The sequence below is a fragment of the Octopus bimaculoides genome, chromosome 1 (assembly GCF_046866305.1).
Source record: "Octopus bimaculoides isolate indiv1 chromosome 1, ASM4686630v1, whole genome shotgun sequence".
NCBI classification, from domain to species: domain Eukaryota; kingdom Metazoa; phylum Mollusca; class Cephalopoda; order Octopoda; family Octopodidae; genus Octopus; species Octopus bimaculoides.
The window spans coordinates 63,672,919-63,698,894 of NC_142928.1; the positions used below are offsets into that span (position 1 = coordinate 63,672,919).

General features: G+C 40.3%; 2 long non-coding RNA genes across 2 annotated transcripts; one reads left to right on the plus strand and one right to left on the minus strand.

The window, feature by feature from the left end:
• Positions 1-2,831: 2,831 nt before the first annotated feature.
• Positions 2,832-5,457, minus strand: LOC149137569 (uncharacterized). Its single transcript, XR_016241779.1, has 2 exons — positions 5,328-5,457; positions 2,832-3,327 (listed from the first exon to the last, which is right to left on the minus strand). It is a non-coding gene; the product is annotated as an uncharacterized LOC149137569 (long non-coding RNA).
• A 1,715-nt stretch (positions 5,458-7,172) lies between these two features.
• LOC149137570 (uncharacterized) lies at positions 7,173-18,058 on the plus strand. Its single transcript, XR_016241780.1, has 3 exons — positions 7,173-7,307; positions 14,504-15,205; positions 17,682-18,058. It is a non-coding gene; the product is annotated as an uncharacterized LOC149137570 (long non-coding RNA).
• The last annotated feature ends 7,918 nt before the right edge of the window (positions 18,059-25,976 follow it).

The window sequence follows — 25,976 nt, forward strand, 5'->3', positions numbered from 1 at the left end:
AATGCTTAGCAGGTATTTCGTCTGCCGCTACATTCTGAGTTCAAATTCCGCTGAGGTCGACTTTGCTTTTCATCCCTTCGGGGTCGATTAAATAAGTACCAGTTTGCACTAGGGTCAATGTAATCGACTTAACCCCTTTGTCTGTCCTTGTTTGTCCCCTCTGTGTTTAGCCCCTTGTGGGCAATAAAGAAATAAGAAACTGAAACAAACCCGTTGTATGTACACATACGCACTGATCTACAATAAAAACGCTAGACCATACAATAGAACATCGTGGGTGTATAACTTATGCTTAAAGGAAACACTGGAGATAATCACATCCAGAGCAAACATAATTAATAGATAATACAGTTCTATATTTAAGAGACGATGCCCGTGGGCATATGGCGTAGTGGTTAAGAGCGCAGGCTACTAACCCCAAGATTCCTAGTTCGATTCCAGGCAGTGACCTGAATAATAATAATAATAATAACAACAACATCGAAAAATACTTTAGGAATGAGAACCCAGGTTCGAAATTTCCCCAAGACACCTGATGAAGGCTGGAGGGTATATCAGCCAAAACGCTGTGTTAACAACAAGCAAGATGAGGACAAATATCAGTCAAATGTAAATAATGTATATAATTAATAGATATTCCGAAGAAATTATATCATGCAAGTATAAAAACAAGGTATTATTCCTAGAATTCGAAAAGAATGTTTTGACCCCCCCCCAAAAAAAAAACACTAACCGTTATTAGTATCTAATGGAACAAGAGAAGAACACATAAACCAACAAAAACAAAAGCAAAAAAAAAAGACACATTATTTTCCTGTGCTATATGCTATATCATTGTACTATCAGAAGTAATTAAAAGGACTCTCTAGGAGAACATCATTTTTCAACTCAGACAATGAACCTCAACAACAAAATAGGTTCACTTCCTGATCCTACAACATCTGGATTTATTGAGGAAGCACCTGCTGTGACTAAGAACAAACCAGTGAACTATATTACTGATCCCGACATCTGCATACACAAATATGAAAACAAGTCTAACATCCCCACACACTCCCCACTTCTCTATCGTTACCATTCCTTTCTCTCTTTCCATCACCTTTTATTCCTTCTTACCAAATACGCACAGAACTGTCCACACACCCCAGTCAACCATTTGATTGGTGAAAATTGTTAAACATCCTTCGGTTGTACATTTGTTGCTTCCAGCCTGATGAAATGAGCACGTGATACACCAGATAACCATGGATACTTAGGACTGTACTGTAATCATCCCACTAATACGGACTAGGATCTTTCTGATTTGGCGGGCGCCACTTGTTTTCCTAACGAAACACTTTCAAACTTCGGACACTGGTAGAATGTGTCATATAAAACATCTTTTACTCTTAGTGTTATTGAGAAAATTTTATCTTTTTAAAGTTATTTCGTGTTAAAATTGTTGTGTTTCGGTAATTTCAACCAATCACTGACGTCTATTGAGGTGAAAACAATTACTGCTATGCATATTGCTTTGAACTATGTGTTCAGTAGTAACGTTGAAGGCTATCTATCCCATTGTTACCCAGTGGAACTTTACTATTAATGGTTGGTCTTTCTTTGCTTAGTCCACCAAAGATGCAATCATAGCATACTTTGAATGACAAGCCCTCAAGGAATTTCGCTCAGGCTGTTTTAGTCAACCAGCCAGTGCCGTTACCCAGGAGGCTGCACACTGCCTCATGTAGACAGTTCGTGGAGACGCAGGTGACGGCTGGGTGACAGGTAGATACCAATGGCAGACGAGCTTAGCTGAAAGAGAACACTTACCAAAGGTGCTATCTTTTTCTGATACTCCATATGACCAATGCAGAGAAAAATTGGTGCTAACAAAGCATGCGATCTACTAAGATTCTACCTGACACAATTAGTAAGGTGGATCAATGTAGATCCCTGACCTGCTAAAAGGAGGATCAACGAATATTAAAATTTGCATCCTCCCAAAGTTGAAACTGAGAACACCAGTCTTAATATATTTTATCTTCTACAATGCTGTTGAAAGATTTTTACAGAAATGTTATGTGGAAAGAAGAAATCACGGTTGCATTTTTGTGTGAAAACAATCTTTTAGGCAGACCACAAGAAGGAGGCTTGCCATCGATGTGGTAGCGTAATAAAAGAAGGAAAGAAACGTTGCATAGATGAGAAATACAGAGCTGTACTTCGCTGTTCCAAACGTCACGTTTTGTTCAGAAGGAAAAGCATTCTCTCAGAATATTAAATTTCGCGTCCTGTCTGTCCTGAAGGAAATGGATTACCTCATTGTACTGAAATTGGTTTCAAATTTTGGCACAAGGCCAGGAAGTTAGAGGGAGGGGTTAAGTCGACTACATCCACCCCAGTGTTCAAGAGGAACTTATTTTATCAACTCTGAAAGGACGAAAGGCAAAGTCGACCTTGGTGGAATTTGAACTCAGAACGTAGAAGACGGGTGAAATGCCGCTAAGCATTTGTCCTGGCCAGCTCACCGCCTTTCATTGTACTGATATTTGTTGTTGGCACTCCGTCGCTTACGACGTCGAGGGTTCCAGTTGATCTGATCAACGGAACAGCCTGCTCGTGAAATTAACGTGCAAGTGGCTGAGCACTCCACAGACACGTGTACCCTTAACGTAGTTCTCGGGGACATTCAGCGTGTCACAGTGTGACAAGGCTGACCCTTTGAATTACAGGCACAACAGAAACAGGAAGAAAGAGTGAGAGAAAGTTGTGATGAAAGAATACAGCAGGGTTCGCCACCATCCCCTGCCGGAGCCTCGTGGAGCTTTTAAGTGTTTTCACTCAATAAACACTCACAACGCCTGGTCTGGGGATCGAAACGACGATCCTATGACCGCTGCCCTGACCACTGGGCCATTGCGCCTCCACGTGCTGATATTAGCAACAGATTATACTGCAATGTTTTTGAATCAATGGGCACATCAGGGAGTCTAATAAGGACGTCTTTTGAAAAGAATAAACTGACCGGTATATGAATGAAGACGTGTGAGGAGCTGTTGTTTCTCAATGTGTACAAGACACAATGGTTGGCAGAGAATAACCTTATCCGTATCAACGAAGCATGGTTAAAGAAAACATAGTTGTTGAAGAATGCTAAATAGCGACCAAGGCTTCTCTTTCCGAAAATAATGACGCAGTTGTCGTACACAACGGCAAGGAAGGATTTATAATTGATGCCATTGGTTACCGTCATTTTACGATGAACGAACAAGAAAATTATATGGATTAAGTGACAGGAGCAAGCACGCTAGCAATTGAATAATTATGGTTCGATTCCAAAACACAAATCTGAAAAAGAAAAAAAAAAATGTGAGGCGTTCGCTGTGAGCTACTTCAATTGTATTTTAATTACATTTGCCGGAAAATGTTAAGGAAATATACAAATGGTTTATTTGTGGTATTTCTAAATGATATACGAATTATTATTTACATTTAAAAATTTAAGTGTAAATAATAATTTCTAGTATTAGCACAAAGTCAGCATTTAGATGCGCGCGCGCGTGTATATAAGTGTATGTGTGTGTGTGTGTGTGTGTGTGCTTGCATACGTTTGTAGGAGGTAATCGATTAAATCGATCCTAGTGCGGTTTTTGAACTCAGAATTTAAATAGTCAGAACAAATGCTGCAAGGAGTTTTGGCAGATACATTAGAGGTCATGCTGAGGTCAACATTGTCTTTCGGCCTTTCGAGAGCAAAAACCCTAAATAAAGCCTCTCAAAAATAAACAAACAAATAAAACAAACTGAAAACAAAAGCCAAAAACGTTCCAATGCAGAGCGTTGGATTATCGAAACTGTCAGAGTACCGGACAGTACTTCACTGGTACTTATTTTATCGACTCCGAAAGGATGAAAGACAAAGTGGATCTCAGCAGAAATTGAACTCAGAACGTAAAAACGTGTTTGCCAGTTTGCTGCCTTTCGACATTGTACAATATAAAACTAAGACCGGGAATAATAAATTTAATTATATGTTCCGGCCTACTAGTCACATGTAACAGACCGGTACTTACGTTATGAATTCAAATCAATGTAATCCAGAGGTACAGAGTGTGTCAGTGTGATATCCAAAATGATTCTTTTTATTTATGTATAAAGCCCTTATTGAGGTATCTTTTATTGGGTAATGATGCCGAATCTATGGAATGCGTACGCTGCAGATTTTCAGATAATACGCGATGGATTTTGATATAAAAAATCTTCTTGCAATAGTGGTATAATTGTTTATCAATAGCCTAAAACTAAAATTTATACATACATATAAGAGCCACTGAAAATTACAGATCTCCGTAAGATAATGTATTCAGGACCAATTACACCAGCTATAGCTAGTTGTAAGGCGGCGGGCTGGCAGAATCGTTAGCACGCCGGACAAAATGCTTAGCGGCATTTCATCCGGCTTTACGAGGTCGACTTTGCCTCTCATTCTTTCGGGGTCGATAAAATAAGTACCAGTCATGTACTGGAGTTGATGTAATCGGTTATCTCTTCCCACAACATTTCATACCTTATGCCTATGGTAGAAAGAATTATTGGTCTCATATTTTGGCACAAGGCCAGCAATTTCGGGGGAAGGAGTAAGTCGATTTCATTGACACCAGTAGTCAACTGGTACTTATTTTATCTATCCTTGAAGGATGAATTGCAAAGTTGACCTCAGCAGAATGTGAACTCAGAGCGCAAGGACGGACGAAATGCCGTTAGCATTTTGTCCGATGTGCAAACGATTCTATCAGCTCGCCGCTTTAATAGAAAGTATTATTAATAGTCTGTTGTGAAGGCGGTGATATAATGTGTTGTATTTCTTCGAACTGTTTTTGTTTAGAGTTCAAATCCCGCTGGAGTCGACTTTACCTTTCATCCTTCCGAAGGAGATAAAATAAATTACCTATTAAGTACTGAAAGCGATGTAATTACTAACTCCTCCACTGAAAATTGCTGGACTCAACAGATTGTTTTGAAAGAACTAAGCTGACAGAATTGTTGGGGCTTCGGAAAAAATACTTCGCGTATTTCTTCCCACTTTGTGTTATGAGTTCAAATTCCAACCGGGTTAACGTTAACTTTTATCCTGTCGGGGTAGATAAAATAAAGTACCAGCTAAGAATTGACGTCTATTTAGCACATTGAGTGCCATGTATACAATATATGTATACGCAGCACTTTACAAATGTGCTGCGTATACGTACATTGTATACATGTTTTCTCATCGAAAAATGAACTGCATATAGTTATTGTATACAATTGAAATACTATGCGAATTTGAAAAAAAAACAAAAAAACCCTACCTGCGGCACATATGACCGATTTACACATTTCCTCTTGGCACTCAATGTGTTAATCGACTAACCCCTCAACTCAAAACTGTAGCCCATGTGCCGCAATTAGAAATTATAATTTAAAAGAGTCTTGTATTTTCAGATGATTCTACCTTTTTTGCAGACATCGTTTATCTAGGAATACATTATTCAATGTGATTATCCTTTTTAAAGATAGTTGCGTATGATTTGACAGACATTCGGTTGCTCTTTGTGGAGACCCAACGTGGTATATTAGTTGTTTTTATTTTTGATGTTTAAATCCATGTCAGCTCTAATTAAGTAGAGTGGTAGGGATTCGAACCACAGCCGCAAGATATTCAGTTATGGATCACGAGTGAGCCACCATAGTTTCACGCGATTGATCTATGAATAAGCCAATCAGCGTGAAGCTGTGTAATGTGATATGACTTCTTGGATGATCTAAAAGTCCTTTTTCTTTTTCCACATCGAATCAGCGCGACTCAGTTGTGAATTTTGTTGGATTGTTCTACTGTTGACGAAGAGGTGGGTGTTTCATTATTTTGAAATTTTTGTTACAACAATTTGTTATTTGTGGAAACCTTTATTGGTCTGCTTTTTGAAGACGTTCTTCTTGTATCTTGCCCCCGTGTGGGGAGGCTTGCATTATGGCAAGCTTGAGTATGGAGAGGTTACTAACTGAAGAGGAAAAAAATGTCGAAAAGACATTAATAGAAACAAGTGAAGAAGACTATATCCCACCAAGACCTGCGACTTCAAGAAGAAATATTGAAGTCGCCAGTTTAATTACAAAAGCTAAGATAGATGAAAAAAATGAGAAAAAAACAAACGAGAAAATTAGACTTTGCTGCTGTGGCTGGCACAAAAATTAGACTTTTGGATTTAAAAAATTTGGAGAAACAAGGAAATAATGTCGAAGGAGGGGAATGAAGTTAAGGTAGCCCCTCCAAAAGAAATCCAACAAGATGTTGAAAAGAAAACGATAATTTTTAAAACCTACAAGATTAAAGAGCGAAAAATAGAATACGTCGTGGAAAGTGAGATAGAAAATGTTTAAAGACTATATGTTAATAGAGGTAGGCGGTATGCTCCCGTCGAAGTAAGAATGGAGTCGGAGGAAGCGGCGCGACTCCATTCGGTCGACCCATCAAGAACAGAAGAGGTGGTGCTTCTGCCCATATATATGGACAGAAGAACTTCAAGAGTTTCAGTAAGTAACTTTCCCCCTGAGGTGGACCCAGAGTGGCTCGTCACGGGAGTTACTATGGGACTATAAGAAAAAATAACTGTATTGGAAGCTGCCGTGATGGAGTCACGCAACTGGCATGGCCAGAATCTGAAAATTATTATACAAACGAAACAGACCACGCTGGAAGAAATGACAGAAATTATCCAGGTTGGTGAGTACCGACTTGTAGTCGTGGTAGAAGGTCGCCAACCTCGTTGCTTCCAGTGTGGTAAAAAGGGCCACGTTAGGGCGGACTGTAAGGAGAACGAGAAAAAGAAAGCAAAGGAGCAAGAAGAAATAACTTTAACGCCGGCGGAACAAACACCTCTACCAGAAGAAAAAGCAGGCGAGGGGTGGAACACAGTAACCTACAAGAGGAAAATAAATTCACCCTCCCCTGCAAAGTAAAAGAAAAAAACAAGCGACGAAAGACAAGTTAAAAAACCTAGAAAGAAAGAAAACTGCTACACAGCGGTTCGCAGCTCGAATCGAGAGCTAGCGAACCGGCTGGCAGTAATGCATGCTGGAAAAAAAAAATACTGAAAATAAGGATGGTTTTGACATCTTTAAGACTAATAGGAAAAACTATAACATTTTAGCTAACGATTTTCGCAAGGATGTAGGCCCTCCCAGATTGGACATTACCGTTAATCTATATGAGGGTCTCATCACTCCGACAACGCGAGCCCGAGAAAAAGAAAAGGAGGCGGATAACCCTCCCCCTCCAGACATCGAATAAGGTAAGTCAGTTTAATGGCTGTTCACGTAGGATGCATAAATGTATGTGGCCTGGCGTCGAGCTGGAAACAAGGACGTTTCCTAAATGACGTCAGGGCACAAGGTTTAGATGTCATTGTTGCTACTGAAACTCGGTTAAAAGGGCCAAGAGATCTACTCCCGCTCTTGAGCGGCTACGAGAGGTTCGCTTCTCCAGGCCCACCGGGTGGCGGAGGTGGGGGTGTTGGTCCTACTTAAAAGAAATCGAGTTTCAGAGAAAAAGTTGATTTTTTTTCTGATCCAGAAGGTAGGCTGGTCGTTTTAGATCTGACGTTCAGTTGTGGTAAGGAAATCAGGCTGGTTGCAGTTTATGCACCTAATTCAAGCCAGACTGATTATTACCGAGATTTGGAGAAGTTTCTAGGCACGTCACGTTCACTAGTTGTGTTAGGTGACTTTAACACTATTCTCAATGCGCGTGTCGGTAGTGTTGGCTCGAATCCTAATAGAAAACCGAACATAAGCTTCCGGGATTTACTAAGTCACTTTCAGCGAGTAGATCCCTACAGACTAGAATTCCCGAACGCTCCAGTGTGGACATAATCAAATAGCGACGGGTCTTCTAGGTCTTACATAGATAGAATATTCATTAGAAAATTGGATAAAGAAATAGTTACGCGTCCACAATTTCACTTGGTCAGTTACAGTGACCACAAGATGGTAACTTGTAAACTGCTCCTAGACAAGATATATAGTAAGAGTTCCGGTTACTGGAAACTCAATAAGTCCCTTTTGGCGCTTGAGGAGTACAGGAACCGGATTAAGTTACTAATACAGAGGGCGTTAACCGGTTCCATTGTCAACAACAAATGGTGGTACGCCCTCAAAAGAACCATTAAATTCGAGTCTATTAGATATAGCATAGGATTAGTGGCTAGAGGGCGTAGGAAAGAAAATGAATTAGTTAAGGCCCTAGAGGAAGCCATGACAGCTGGCGACGCATCCCAGGTGAATGTGAAGAGGCTGGAATTAAACCAGCACTTCGAAGCCAAACACATGGGGGTGTATCGTCAGAGCTAGACTTCGTGCAATAGGGTGCGAGGGAATCAAGGCCGCTGGATGGGCACGGGTTGTAGAAGCTCGACGTGGAAATGATTCCATAATTCGATCTCTGGTGAATGCGCAAGGAAATTTGATAAACGAACCCGAGGAGATGTGTCGGACTTTTCAGGAGCACTTCGCTCAGCTTTTCGTGGAGAGCGATGGGCCGGATTGCAGGATGGACCTTACGGACTTCCTCGCCGGTCTGCTGCGTCTCTCGGGGCAGGATGCGGAGAGCTGTGAAGGGTCGATCACACCTGAAGAAGTTATTGAGGCCATAGCGGACTGCGGCGGTGGTAAGGCGCCGGGTCTCGATGGTCTACCTTACGAGCTATATAAAAGTATGCCAGACTTGTTTGGGAACATTTTGGCCAGCGTTTACGCGAACTGGCAGCAGAATGGGTTTATTCCCAGATCTGTTCGCCGGGGAGTTGTGACGCTGGTCAGGAAGGACCCGGACAAGGGGGATAATAAAGATAATTTCAGGCCCATCACTTTGCTGAACGCAGAGATGAAGATTTTGACCAAAGTGTTAGCTAAAAGATTGACGCGTGTCGCGTATGGCCTGATCGGAGAGGCGCAAACCTGTGCAGTCCCCGGCAGAACCATCCAGGATAATCTTCATCTTATACGCTACACTATAGAAGGGTATGGAAAAAAGAAATCTGGCAAGGGCGGGCACTGGTCCATTTAGACCAAGCTAAAGCATTCGATAGGGTGGACCATCGGTACCTGGTTTCTGTTCTCGCGCGTTTCGGACTGGGTCTTGGTTTCCTCAGGTGGATCATACAGTTGTACGATAACATCGACTCGATCGTTCGGGTGAACGGCTTCCTCTCAAAGTCGTTCTGCATCAAAAGGTCGGTTCGCCAAGGGTGTCCGCTCTCTCCGCTTTTGTACGTGATGGCCCTGGAGCCATTAGTGAGAAAGCTGAGCGGCATCCCGACGAATCCAGGTGGAGGATCGGTTACAGCATACGCGGACGACATCACTATCATCGTGACCAAGATGGAACACTTACATCAAGTAGATGAAACCATTAAGGTTTACGAGACGGTGGCAGGAGCAAAAATTATCGGGAAAAGTCGGTCGGCTTGCAACTCGGCACCTGAAGAGGCAAGTCGATGCCTTCGAATAGCATCGTAGGACGCTGGACGAAGGGCCCGATTAAGTTGCTAGGAATCTGGGTTGGCCCAGATCTCCAGATAGAAAAGAACTGGTCGGAGGTTTCGATCAAGGTGACCCACATAGTCAGGACCTGGTCTTGGTGGTGGCTATCCTTGAAAGAGAGGGTGGAGGTGGCCAATGTGTTTATCGCATCGGTCATCATTTACCGCCTTTCCGTCGTGCCTTGCCCAGATTCGTGGTTAAACAGGTTGGAGAGGCAAATCTTTCGCTTTTTGTGGAAGAATTCCGCTCCACTTGTAAGACGTTCTATTTGCTGTCAAAAGCCGTTAAAGGGTGGGTTAGGGATGCCTTGGTTGTTGATGCTCAAGCACGCGCTGAGGTTAAGGCATCTCTGGCTCTACCTGGATGGTGAACGGGTGCGGTCTCCGCTTGCTAGACGGATGTTCCCCAGCTTTACTAGTCGGATGTTCCCCATCTTTACTAGTTTTGATGGTAGAGAAGACTGGATCCGCCGAAGATCGAAGTTGGGTACCTGGCATACGGAGTGCCACAAGGCGCTTCTCCAGTTCTGCAACTCGGGCAATGCCAGCGGTTTCGGTACCACCGCGGCTTTCTATAGTGGGTTGGTAGAGGCTGGAAATGACGACGCCCTGGGAAGGACCCTGGTTCTAGATGATAATCAGTTGGACAACCTGTTCCGAAGAACGTTCGGGTCGAAGACACTGGATAACTTCCAAAAAGTTTTTGGCCTGGCAGTGTTACCGAAGAGCCCTACCCGTTCGGGATAAACTCATGAGTCACGGCCACCCTGGGCCGACGGCCTGTCCAAGATGCAGGCAGGGCGTGGAAACCGTCCTGCTCGCTATTGTTCAGTATCCGGGTATTTCAGAAGTATGGGTTTATGTGGAACAACTGTTGTCTGATGGAAGAAGAGTACAGCTGTAGTCTGAGTCAATTGTAAAAACTAACCCGCCGGATTTCTTGACGAAAGAAGGTAAGAACTGTTTTCTCGTAGTAGTAGCAATTGCGAGGGAGGTGATTTGGAAGTCGAGAATGAAAGGTATGGTGACACATACCTGCGTCTCCGGCCTCGCCCTCGTGAAAATGTTCACTTTTCACTTGAAAAGGAAGGTGGGGCTGGAAAAGAGGTGTTTGTCAGAGGGTGAGTTTAAAAAACGATGGACGCGTGTAGCACGCATGTTGGGAGTGAAAGGCCCTGTGTCAGCACGCTTGTTTGACTACCAGTAAGTCGGTGCTAAAGACAGGGCTCGTGGGGTCGGAGGATACCTGTTTTGAACACCTCATTGTGTGATTTATTGTTTGTAATTTATTGCTTGTAGTTTATTGTGTTGTAATTCATTCGATTTCATTGTACCTGAAAATTTTATATCATTCGATTTTATGTGACCCCAATCACATTGTATTGTCCCCTCTATTAGCCCGCATGGGTAATAAAAAATCAGATGATCTAAAAGTCGCCCCTCCCTTTTCCCCCTATAAAAACCGTTTGGCGCCTAACTCAGCCAGACGGCTTCGGAATTTCGCGTAGACCACCTTGGGCACTCACAGAAGGTAGACCACTAAGACCAGACCAGTTCGTGTAAGAAACGATTTCGGACACTCACATATGACATACCTTAGCTAACCTTCTACAAGACGCAGCGCGGCTCTCTCCTCTCAGCTGACATCATATTGTCAACATCTTTCTTTTGTAAACAGCCAACGCTGCAAATCATGTCCAGCAAGAAATATATTAAAAATTAAAAGTTTATGAGTTTGCTTCGTTATTATGCACGCAGCCAGCTCGATCCCATGACGATGGTCTTCGACAATACCATACACATCCAACACTGTAACCCAACAACAATGGTGACAGAAGTATCCTTGTGACATTGGTGACTTCGAAGGCACTCTAGTTGGGGCCATTCCACCGATTGATTTTTCAGGCAAAGTGTATCTCGGACTAAATAATCCACTGTATTGTTTTTTGCAACAGTCATGAGTGATCTGAGGGAGATTTGGCTAGAATCTTCGGCGGATCGAACTTCTGCGTAATAGCCATCTCGCCGATTCACAATCGAGTTGGTTGTTGTCATTATTGCAGTTTAAATAAACTGAGGTCCATCCTGATCGAGTAGTTCCATGATAAACGGCACTCCAGCCGTGATCAACCAGTCTATTCAGAGACACCCAGGACTACTTTGTGTAATGTAGCCATCCCTTTTCTAAAGGCAGCAGGGTTGTGTGATTTAGAAAGATTTGGTTGCTATTTCTAACAGACTGAGCGACTAGATGGAGCACCTCGTTTTATCTACAGAGTACGAGAACAAGACAGGAAGGAAAATAAGGGTACAGGGTTTGCCGACCATTAAGTAGTGAAATATGCAGACGAGAGTGCATCATGTTCGACCTAACCTTTCTGGATGGCTGGAAATGAACTCCTAAACAAGAGGAAGAGGGATATCGAAGTAAAAAGGCAAGGCGCTTATTGTTTCCACTCACAAAAAGATTACAATACAACTGTCTTGAATAATTGTTGACTAACAATACTATCTATGTCTGTCTGTCTGTCTGGTCATATAGACTATAGTCTCCCTCTATCTCTTTATCTATATCTATATGCGTGTATGTGTGTATAGAATATATATTTATATGTATACTTTTACACACGTGTTTGAGCGTGCTTGTGTGTGTGTGTGTGTGTTTGTGTGAATGTATGCGTGTGCGTGTGTGTGAGCGTGTGTGTAAGCGCACGCTTGCGAATATGTATTATAATTAAGCATGCATGCTGCATAGTGACAGTCTTCGACGTTTCGCCAGCACTGGTTCATCAGCCAGTATATATATATACACACATATACTAGTGGCTGATGAATATACGCACATACATACATACATACATACATACATACATATCTGTCTGTCTGTCTGTCTGTCTGTCTGTCTTCTGTCTGTCTACTCATCAGCCACTATATGTATATATATGTATGTGTGCGTGTGTGTATGTGTATGTGTGTGTGTGTGTGTGTGTATATATATATATATATATATACACAAGAATATATATATATATATACGCACACATACATATATCTACTTATCTCTATATTTCTCTCTCTATCTATCTATCTATCTATCCATCTATTCTATATAAACACACATAATTCACTTAGATATACAGCATCGACTAACCGTTGAGTCCTTTCGCAAATGGGTCTGTTATGCGTTTTCGTAGGTAAGTACTAAATACGAAAGTAGGATGTCACTATCCACCGTAGCGCTGAAGATGCTGTCTGTTACCACTAGTTTTGCATATGGTGTTGAGCGCCGGGCCTGGTCTGAAATCCTTTAACCCACCCCCAAGCATATTGAAATGTTTGCATGTAAAAACATACACTGGTATTGTGTATGTGTGTCTGTGTGTGTACAGGAAAATATGTACATGTAATTGAATATGTGCATATGATGCGCTTGAAGTTTTTCTATAGAAGTCCAAATGAGAAAGAGAGATAGAGAAAGCGAGAGAGAGAAACAGAGTGGTAGAGAGAGGGAAAGAATGTTGCACTTCCTTTTATGTACTCTGTCTTTTCCTCGTTTCATTCGACGATGTGATGGCCGGCCATAAATTCTATCTATCATCTCTAGCGGATAAGCATCGTCAAGTTGACTAATCGCCTAACAGTGTTATGGTGGAGGTGTTGCTATTCTTCGTATTGTTTTTGTAGGTGTGTGTGTGTGTGTGTGTGTGTATGTGTGTGTGTGTGTGTGTGTGTGTGTGGTTGATCGGAGAAAGGATGGAAAAACAAGGTCTGGAACGTAAGGAGTTAGGCTCAAATCTGTCCATGTTAGGTCAAAAATCTCTCGCCGTTCAGACGCGCCATTTTTAATCTTTACCTCGCTAACCCTAACCCTTTCTTATTCCACACTTCCCTAAATGTGTCTGTGTGTTTACGTGTATGCGTGCGAGTACGCACGCACGCACGGATGTATGTGCATACACACACACACACACACACACACACACACACACACACACACACACACACACATATATATCTAAATATCTATCTATACACATATGTGTATATGTATGTATGTATGTATACATGTGTATACACATGTATGTATACACACGTATGTGTATGTGTACATATATATGTATGTATGTATATATATGTGTGTGTGTATAGGTATGTATGTATGTATACATTTATATATATTCATATATGTGTGTGTGTGTGTATATATATATATATATGTATATACGTATGTATATCTTTCACTACTTCTCTTCCCGTTTCCCCGTCCATCCATCTATCTTTATATGCCACTTTCGTTTCCTCTTTTTCTCTATTTTTGGGATCCATTTATATAGTTCCTTTCTCCCTCTTTTCCTTTTCTTTATCTTTCTCTCTCGTCCTTTTCTTTGTCTCTTTCTCTTTCACCATCTCTTTCTCTTGTTCCCCTATACTCTGCTTTCTCTCCCCCTCTCTCTCACACATAAACATACATACACAACAACCACACACATAACCATACGCATTGCGTTTTTACCACTACTCTCAATCGCTTCTGTTCTTTTGCTCTTTTGCGCTATTCTGTTTGTTAACTTATGTCTCGATTTACAAATTTTGGCAAGCATTTCACTCGTATATCAGATCGGAATTTGGATAGGACAGCGGTGTTGCAATTCCTTATTGCATTCAAGGATTTTCTACAGAGCCATTTTCTTGACTTATGGCTTTTTACAAAGAGCCGAAACTTTTCGATTCGCTTGCTTCTAATTTGTAAGATTTCGCGCCAACAGACGAAGAAGAAAGGAGATAAGCCAAATATAACTACTACTGACCGGTTCAAATTTTTAATGAATGTTTCTGTGAAAAATATTGTTTAGAATTACATGCACCATACAGATAATGGTAAATCTGTCAAACAAAAGAAATAACCCAAACTAAGCACTTTCCAGATAATATTTATGTTGATTTTACAGGTAATACAAATAGAGATAAGCACTGAAGGAAGAGACAAAACAGTGACCGTTATCGCGAAATTTGTGCTGCTGCTGCTGCTACTGATGATGATGATGGTAGTGACAGTGGTGATGGTGGCGGTAGTGGTGGCTGATGTTGGTTTTGTTCGTATATTCGCTGTTCGAAATTGTCCATTTATTGGCTTACCCCATCACACATACACACACACACAAGCATACACACACCAAATTACACATATGCACTCACACGCAGGCGCTCTCACACATACACAAACACACAAATGAACATATGCACCTTCACACACACACGCACGCACGCACGCACGCACGCACGCACGCACGCGCGGCGCGTACGCACACACGCACAAGCAACATAAGTAAACCGGCGATAAAATGTTTGCTACAAACGTAAAAATGAGAAACGAGAAGTCTCTGGGTGTGCGTATATGTATATGCAATATATGTGTGTATGTACGTATGTATGTATGTATACATGTGTGCAAGAAGCTCTATATATCTCTGTGCATCTGAATATATACGTATGCACGTGTGCTTGCATGTATTCGTGTGTGTATGTATCTATATATATATATATATATATATATATTTTTTTTTTCGAATTTCTCATCAATGCGAACGAGCCGGTTTCAAGTCCAGAAAGGTGTTTCACAGGAATTTAGATAATACCAACAGAGTATTCAGGTACGTATGTGTATATGTATGTATGTCTCTTCTATTTTTTAATTATTATAAATTTTCCACTGAGGAGGGAGCTGGTTTCCAACAAAGATACAAGGCTCCATCTTTGGGATGTAGTTAACACAGACAAATTCACATATGGAACTTGAGAAAAGTCTTGCATATTTTTACTGTTCCACTCACAGATTGGACTTGTAATGTACGAATCAGCCGGTCAACTTTTCTTTCTGAAAATCCCAGTTTATCCAGATTCCCCTTTAAGCATTTACTAGTAAAATCTAGTGCTCCGATTGATATGAATAGGAATTCATAGTGTGGATACAGAAGCTGGAGTTTTCGAAGCAATTGTCCATAGATATCTTTTTCTTTGATTCTCAAAGAGATATTTATATCTGCAGGGCAGCTAACCTCTATGATGGTACATACCTTTGCCCCTCTGTCCCAAGCAACACTATCCAGACTGTTATGCTTACATTTGACAGAAGTTTTGATGGGAATATTCCACCAGTATTCATTGAGTTGGTGTTTATGAATGTATTCCATAACAGATGAATTTTCTAAGTATTCCAAATGTTGGGATCAGCACTGGTACTGCAAATGCATTGTGAGATATTGTTTTAAGAGGAGAGTTCCGACTGCCGTATTTTCCTAAGTCTGGTGTAATATTCTTGGGTCACTCTATCTTTATTCACAGTGCCTTCATATGATACATTTTCATCTATGCCTAGTTACTTGTAACATTTTTTGTGTGGAATTCAAGGGTTTTGATGAGTGTGGAACCACCTCTTATCCACTATTGGTCTCAAGCCTACTCCAGCCTGGAGAAGTATCATGTGTCAGGTCCCTAGCAAGTTTGATTAGCATATTAGGACTTGCATAACTATGCATGTGAAAACTGGATTAGGTGGACTTTCGAAGAAAAACCTTTGTGGTCCAACAGAGGGGAAGGTGATTGCAGAAACACATTGTAGAGTACAGAGAGCAAGATGAGACAAGTAAAACATTCTTGGTCATCCATTGCATCCGTCTTCATCCCCAGTTGTCTTCATCTGATCTTGCTACTAGATTGAATTTGGTTACGGAAGAAAGAGTGAGGTCGACAATGAGCAACTCTTCTTCATTTTAAACAAAATCATTGCGCATGTCATGAGTCACCTTTACTCAAGATGACTCGACGGTCCTCGTCGTTCCAATGGACGAACTTGATGCTTCGACAAGAACATTCCACCAACATTCTCTTATAGAATGAATCAGTATGTCTTCCACATCATTGTATCTTGTTATACATTTAGCTTTAGGACTATCGTTTCTACGAATTGGATTGTAAAATGCTTTGGTAAGGACATCTTGTCTTATAGGCAGGTAGTGTCACAATAATATTATTGGACACATGCTTATGGAATGCATAGTATCTTCTATGTTAAATCCACAGATCTGCAACGGTTGTCACATCTAGGTGTTTTACCTCTATCATTATCCCTTTTGTGCATTAGATATTTCGTTGTTATTTCTTGTTCTTGGGCTGCAAAAATATATCCTTCAAAGTGACAGCTAACATACGGGTTTTTGGCCAAAGATAAGCTGATTAGGTTATCTATCTTGAAGGTTTCTGACAACATAAACATGCATTACGCATAACTGTATGTATGTATGTATGTATGTATGTATGTATGTACCAGTCATCTTGCAATGCTAGTCACTGGAACCTACTATGACGACCGAGAGAGTGGCAAAAGTGTTGTACAAGCTTTTGTCACTTAAATCCGGTAATGTAGAGATGTCTCACTATTTCATTTCATTTCATGATCCATTTTGCATTTTATAAAGTTCTATGGCTGTGTATGCGTGATGAGAAAAGTCATATCCACTCACATGCAGGGATGAAAGTAAATCAGAACAATCAGGCTGAATGGGACACTGATATTATCTGAGAAGATGAAGCAATCATCATATGTATGTATGTATGTATGTATGTATGTGTTGTGGAAGGATCCTGACCACCCCTCGTGACCAAAAGTGGACTAATGCATTTCAATAAAATAAAGAACTGGTAGTTGACAATCAGCAGTTGACAGCGGGCAGTTGACAGCGTTGATCGTTTGTATTGGATTACTGTGTTTGTACAGAGCACGTTCGGTGTGAACATATTAATTCTGCGAAAGGTTATTCTAGATAACCGTATCCAAATATTTATTTGGGTAATACAATTCCTACACCCTTGTGCACATCTCAACGTCGTCATAACATCATTGGCGATGAGATATTCAAACCCATGGCATAATAGTATGTGTATATATATATATACGTATGTATGTATGCATGTATGTGTGAATGTGTGTGCATGTATGCGTGTGTGTGTGCGCGTGTGTTCGTTTGCACGTATGCATGTATGTACATGTAAGTATACATGTATGTGTATGAGTGTGTGTACGTCTGTCTATAAATATGCATATTTGTATGTATATCTTTTATCTTTTAGAGAAGGGAAAGCATACCTCAGGACTGAAGAAATGTATGTAGACATTACACCAAACGAAAGCATTCATCTATCTCATTGCAGTATTCCCTCGACTATCGCAGGTGTTACGTTCCAAAACTCCCCGCGTTAGGTGAAAATCCCCGAAGTAGAAACAGTATTGTATATTTTTTTATATATTTTCATAATTTGTGTATGTTCATTTTATTATAAATGCAAAACAACACCACGGCGGAAACGACGTAAGTTTAAATAATAAACCGCGATAGGTGAATCGCGATATGGCGGGGGGCTTCTGTATTGTTGTCTAATGCGAAGGGTACTTTTACACTTTTATTTGTTTCATTTTGACTGTGGCCATGCTGGAGCACCGCATTTAGTCGAACAAATCAACACCAGGACTTATTCTTTGTAAGCCTAGTACTTATTCTATCTGTTCTTTTGCCGCACCGCGAAGTGACGGGGACGTAAACACACCAACATTGGATGTCAAGCGATGGTGGGATGGACAAACACACACACACGCACATACACACACGCATACACACACACATACACACACGCACACACACACACACACACATATATAGGACGGGCTTCTTTCAGTTTCCGTCTACCAAATCCACTCACAAGACTTTGGTCGGCCCGAAGCTATAACAGAAGATACTTGCCCGAGGTGCCATGCAGTAGACCTGAACCCGGAACCATGTGGTTGGTAAGCAAGCTACTTACAACACAGCCACTCCTACTGTATATATTTTTTTACTATTTTTATAAATTGTATATATGTATTGTATTATAAATGCAAAACAACACCACGGAGGCACCGAAGTAAGTTTAAATAATAAACCACGATAGGTGAACCGTAGCATGGCGAGTGATTACCGTATTGTCTAATAGTAAGGGTAATAATATATAAAATACGAAAAGTCAGCGAGCTGGCAGAAACGTTAGCACGCCGGGCGAAATGCTTAGCGGTACGCCGTCTGTCTTTATGTTCTGAGTTCAAATCCCGCCGAGGTCGAGTTTGCCTTTCATCCTTTTGGGATCGATAAATTAAGTACCAGTTACGCACTGAGGTCGATGTAATCAACTTAATCCCTTTGTCTGACCTTGTTTGTCCCCTCTATGTTTAGCCCCTTGTGGGTAATAAAGAAATAAGAAACGTTAGCACGCCGGGCGAATTGCTTAGCGGTATTCCGTCTGTCTTTATGTTCTGAGTTCAAATTCCGCTGAGATCGACTTTGCCTTTCATCCTTTCGGGGTCGATAAATTAAGTACCAGTTGCGTACGGGGTCCATCTAATCAACTGACCCCAAAATTTCGGGCCTTTTGCCTAGAGTAGAAAAGAATATACAAAATATGAAGGTTCAAAGCAGTTCTTCATTGCAAGAATTGTTTTTTTTTTTACCAGTACAATGGCTACGTCTATTCTGTAGCATTAATTGCGAATCATTTTAATTCGTCCGTGAATCTTTCACGCTATTTCATCCTTCCCAATCTTGCTCCTTTTCTTCATGAGATCTCCGCTTCAAAAAAAAAAAAAAAAAAAGAAAAAAAAGAAAGACTCCCTTCGCCCGGCTTTTTGAAAGTTTTGATCACACGGCTCTTCTACGTCCTTCCGACAATGATTTGGAGTATTTAACTCTTGGATTACTTTTGCACTTGGATTACATTACACCTTTGAATTCCCTCGGAATTCGTCGCCTCTGTACTATTGATTGTAAATCATTTTCATGCCTCTGACTCTTGTACACTATTCCTCCTCCTCCTTCTTCTTCTCCTCTTTAGCTCTCTTTACAAGATATCAACCTTAAAAAAAAAAACTGCTGCTAAGCTTATTATTTTTGATTTATAACTAATGGTAATATTGAGAATGGTTTTATATGTTACTTAAGAAAGCATCCGAATACACACAAACATGCACACATACTAGCACTCCAACGGTTACGACGACGAGGGTTCCATTTGATCCGATCAACTGAACAACCTGCTTGTGAAGCGTGTATTTAATGTGCAAGTGGCTGAGCACTCCACTAGTCCGCGTACCCTTAATGTAGTTCTCGTGGAGATTCAGATCGACACAGAATGTGACGAGGTCGGTCCTTTGACTTACAGGTAATACTCATTTTTGCCAGTTGAGTGGACTGGAGCAACGTGAAATGAAATGTCATGCTCACGGACACAAGACGCCGCTAGTGATCGAACTTATGACCGTGAGCCAAATAGCCCCTAACCACTAAGCCACGTATGTTCACACTCACGCATGCATATACTACTGGATGATCGTTGACACTATTGAGGGTTCCGCCCTTCGACAAGTTTTTTTTTTTTTTTTTTTTTTCAAGTGTCCAAAAACCAAATTCACCGTGCAAGATTGGTGAGGCTGTTGGTTTAGTTGGCGGACATTGGCCGTCCTGGCATACATGATTGATTTCCAATAATAAGTCTCGGTTATCAGATCTCCGATCTCTCTCTCCCTACACGCACGCACGCACGCACGCGTGTATATATATATATTTACATGTATACATATATGTATATGTATATATACATATATATGCATTTATGTTTGTATGTATGCATGTGTATATGTATGTACATAAGACATATATACATATATATTTGTATATATATATGTATATATATATGTGTGTGTGTGTGTGTGTTTATATATATATTTGTATATATATATATATCTGTGTATATATATATGTGTGTGTGTGTGTGTTTATATATATATTTGTGTATATATATATATATCTGTGTATATATATATGTGTGTGTGTGTTTATATATATATTTGTGTATATATATATATATATCTGTGTATATATATATATGTGTGTGTGTTCATATATATATATATATATGTAGGTATGTATGTATATATCTATATGTGTGTGCGTATATATATATATATATATATATATATATATATATACATGTATATGTAGGTATGTATCGATGTATGAATGCATGTATATATAAAGAGAAGAAATGATAGCAAGATTTATAGAAGGAAACGGAATCCCAAATGAATTAAGAATCCCAATAAATAAGAACAGTAAAAAAAAGATCATATAAAAAGAACCGGATAAAAACCATTATAAAAACAAAGGCCGTAGATTATTGGAGAAAAGCTTCTATCACCCGTCTCTTCCATAACAACTTTTTACTCTTCAACTTGATTTAAGGTGGGAAAATAAATGATTGCCCTAATGAAACATGTGATATCTACGCTCAGTAAGGGTTATTTCGTTGGCTTGTCTCTTTTGCGTCGACAGTCGGAAGGGAAACAGATGATAGACAAACATATAGATTGTTAGGTGAATAGACAAATACGTGTACTATTAGGGAAATGTACGTTTGTACGTATGTATGTATGTATGTATGAATCTAGATATATACACCCAGAACTACGCTAATAACTTAGGAGTGAAATTTAGGATTTCTCGGTTTTCTCTGAATCGATTTTGATACGACTTTTCCCGGCTGGTTTGCACATTATGGCAACATCGTTGTTATGTTTTCATTATTCTGTGTAACGTCCTTTCTTTTTTTATTTCAGAGTCTTCAATTTTTTGGTGAACCACGCTAATAGCTTTTGAATGAAAATAGCCCATCTAGACATTTGTTTTTCAGATAATTAAAGGCAATGATATATATCAAGCATACATTGAATATATATTTAACAGAAAACCATAATAATATTATAACATTTGACATAATGAATTATTTAGTCACATGAGTGCCATTTCGACGGATAACTTCAAAACCCCTGTTAGCCATGGAATCTGTCAGTCAATTTCTTAATAGTAGCAGGTTGGACTACCTCTGCTGCAGCTTGATGGTAAATTGGCGTCCGTCGGCATAAACATCTTGTTTAATGAAGAAACAAAGATTTTCGATAGGGTTGAGATCCGGAGATGCTAGCGGCCACACCATCAACCTTTCACCTTTGTATACCGTAAGTTCCTAGTAATGTTTGGGCGGTTCTAGCGGAGTGGAAGGGAGCGTTGTTATACATGAATACAAGATTCCTTAGAAGTGGCAGCGGTATGTCATCTAGCCAGGGATCCAAGACCTCTTTCAGGAGATTGTAGTCGGAGGCTCCAGTCACTTTAACGCTTTCAGGCACCTTGACTGGGCCAACAAGTCTGTATCCAATGATAACAGCCCACAACATGACACTATCCTGTTGTCGACGCCGTAAACGTTGGTGACCACAATAGACCCAACCATTTGCGCAACCGTCAGGACCGTCAAGGGTCTCCCTGGTTTTGTCAGTGAACAGAACACAACTCATGTCTAACGTCATGTACTTTTGGGATCATTGAAGCCTCAAATTCCCGTGACGGGGCGTTAAAGGAGGCAGTTTCAGGAGTTCTCGCACGGAAGCCGTGGTCCCGAGGATGCCATTTTCGGTACACGAGGAAGTCTGGAGGCAGTGAAAATGGCCTTGCTTGTTTTTCCAGGCTTCCCACGTAACTTGCGGCTAATATTTCTTAAATCCCTAGTTGTCACCAGTCTTGGAGGTCTCACAATCGGATCGTTTCTTCTTTGGCGAAGGAATCGTGTAACTGCATCCATATGACGACTTGACTTCTCCACAATGATATGAAGAAAGGTGCCTTTAGCACTTTCTTTGATGATGACAGACTGGTATACGTATAATATATGGGATACATATAATATGTATACCATTCTACCTACACAATGGATTTACAAATACAATATCCCTACATTCACTCTATATTTCCTATCTTAACTAAACTAATTATTGCTTAATCATCCTCTCACACCGTCTCTGATGAAGAGATATAATAAATATCATGGAAACAGCTGTAAGACATTCGATTTATAAATGTTCTATATTATACACGGCCTTGGTTTTTTTTAATGTCATTACAAAATGTATATCCTATATTCACACGCTGATATATGACCTACGTTTGACCCCTTATTCGCATAATCACTGAAGCTGAAGCTTAACCATGGTCTATTCTTAGCACTTACTCAGCATTACCTGAAACCTCTGGGTCTAATTGACACCACTATCGCTCATAACGTGAGCGCGAGCGCACATGCAAATATTTAGATGAGTAATTACACTTATAGACTGTAGCTTGTATGGGTGTGTATCTAAATATTACAAGCATACTACAAGTGTGTGTGTGTGAGTATACACACACACACACACACACACACACACACACACACACACACACACACACACACACACACACACACACACACACACACACACACACACACACACACACACACACACACACACACACACACACACACACACACACACACACACACACACACACACACACACACACACACACACACACACACACACACACACACACACACACACACACACACACACACACACACACACACACACACACACACACACACACACACACACACACACACACACACACACACACACACACACACACACACACACACACACACACACACACACACACACACACACATGAAGAGGGAGAGGAGGAGAAAGTGACAGAAAGATATTATGAGTGAGAGGGAGTGAATTAGAGGGAGGAGAAGAAGAAACGAAACTTTGAGAGAAGACAGAATTATATGTTCTTACAGAAGAAATTACCCGGCACCAGTATAATGATGAGGTGAAGTGGAATATCTTCTTTAACCTTCTAATGTTTCCATAGCTGGTTTTTGGCAACAGTTTGGTTCGTATTCTTTATTGTCTTTAGATAACATAATGCGCCTTGGCTGATTGCTTTATTTCTGGCCTGAATGCTAATCTTGTTGTTGTTGTGGTTACCGCTATTGTTGTTGTTGTTGTTGTTGTTGTTGTTTTCCAAATCGATTAGGCCCAGAATCAAGGACGTTTGAGCCATGAACATGTTTTTTTTTTAAGGTATAGTATATATATCTAAGACTTAAAGAAAGTATGATTTGTGGGCGGATTTGACTGTTATTTTTGTCAAGTCGATCAATCATTTTAAAGTCTCCCCACATCAGTTGTATTTACTAATTCGTTGATTTTATTTGCATGCATGCGTTTTTCTGAGATTATTTAAGTTCTTAACAAAATCTTGTCACTTACAAAGTGACAAGATTTTTTGAGTTAATTCAGTTCCCTAGAGTTTATTGATGTGTGATTGAGTTCGTGTGTACACGCGCACACGCACACGCACGCACGCACGCACGCACGCACGCACGCACGCACGCACGCACGCACGCACGCACGCACGCACGCACGCACGCACGCACGCACGCACGCACGCACGCACGCACGCACGCACGCACGCACGCACGCACGCACGCACGCACGCACGCACGCACGCACGCACGCACGCACGCACGCACGCACGCACGCACGCACGCACGCACGCACGCACGCACGCACGCACGCACGCACGCACGCACGCACGCACGCACATACACACATACATACACACATACATACACACATACATACACACACACATACACACACACATACACACACACATACACATACATACATACATACACATACATACATACACATACATACATACACATACATACATACACACACACACATACATACACATACATACATACACATACATACATACACACACACACACACACACATACACACACACACACACACACACACACATACATACATACACACACACACACACACACACACACACACATACATACATACATACATACATACATACATACATACATACGTGTGTGTGTGTGTGCACACCTGCACTTATGTTCTATGTGGACATGACGATTTAGTACTCAGGTGTTTGTCTGTGTATCATTATCTTTTGCATATGTTTGTTTCATGCGGTCAGACGATTAACAAAGAGCAGAATTCGGGTCAGTTGAAATATGTGTGTGACATATTTCAACTGCTAAAGGGCGAATACACTGCTCATCCCTAAACACTGCTTAGCGCTAACACTTCGTGATTAACTCATTAGTGACCATGGTCCTTTATTTAGGACCAGAAGGATAATCCATCATATTTCTGCAACTCCTCTATTTTTCTGAGATATCTTTAGTTAGTCATCAAGACTGGAGTGTCTTTCAAATATTACACCTACTGTCTATTGGTAACACTAATGTTTCAGTTATCAGTACAGTGTGAAAATCTTGACGGAAAGGTTACACTCAGTTTCATCTATTGTTCAATCAACCGTTTTTTGGTAAGAAGTACTTATATCCAACACATATTTGTATATAGTATGAATAATTGTTCTAACTGTTCTATAAATCAAGAAAATCTTTGAAAGCAACTTTGCTCAAATATTGCTTGTAAAAAAGATTTTTGGTAACACATTTAAGAAAACAATTATGGGCACTAATGGGTTAACAAAGGGTTTTACTGAGATATTTTCAGGCTTTTGAGAGATAGACAGAGCAAACAGAACATGTTGTGACATGGAAAAATGAAACCTAGATACAGTATTATGATAGAGCACCAGCTCACTCGTTACTCTTTGTCTGTGATGTTTTTGATAAAATACAATCGATTCTCATTCGCCAAACGCTTTACTCTCATTTTTCATTCACACACTTTTTTTCTCAAATTTGAAATCCAGCTTGAATTCACTAATAACAGATGATAGAAGAGCCCCACATCTACAAAGAAAATTTACTATGAGAATTTCCCACAACTCTTATGTGTATATATATATATACACATATAATGATATGTATAAAATTAAATTTTCTTATCAAGTATGTTTTTAAGTATACTTCACAATATATGGGCCGTATTAAGAAGTACTCATTGCAAGCTAAGTCTAAGGATAAGAGAAATTATAGAAGGGAAACATCTAAGCAATCAATACAAATTCCAAAGCATAATTTAAAACACACCACGAAATAAATACACATATAAATTTATATAAAGAAATGAATAAAATTACATGTAAATGTTATGTGATAACTATGCATTATATACGTTGGGTTCATATACCGAATGGAGACAAATCTAGAGATAAAAATCGAAGGTAAGGGCTTCCTAAAGGAAATGTTCCAATCGATTAAGAATTTGATGTTTATATGAATTATCGTATAAGAGTTCAAAACTTAAAAATTCAAAGGTGAATATATTTGGTAAATATTATTACATAAGATAAATATACAAACTCGGGGTTAAAGGATATCATCTACGGTAGTTTCAGGGGTACATTAATTGTATAAACAGTGTTTTAAGTATTCCATCTACAAAAACATAATCCCCCCCCCCCCCCCGCCTCATCAGAATGGTTTATACCT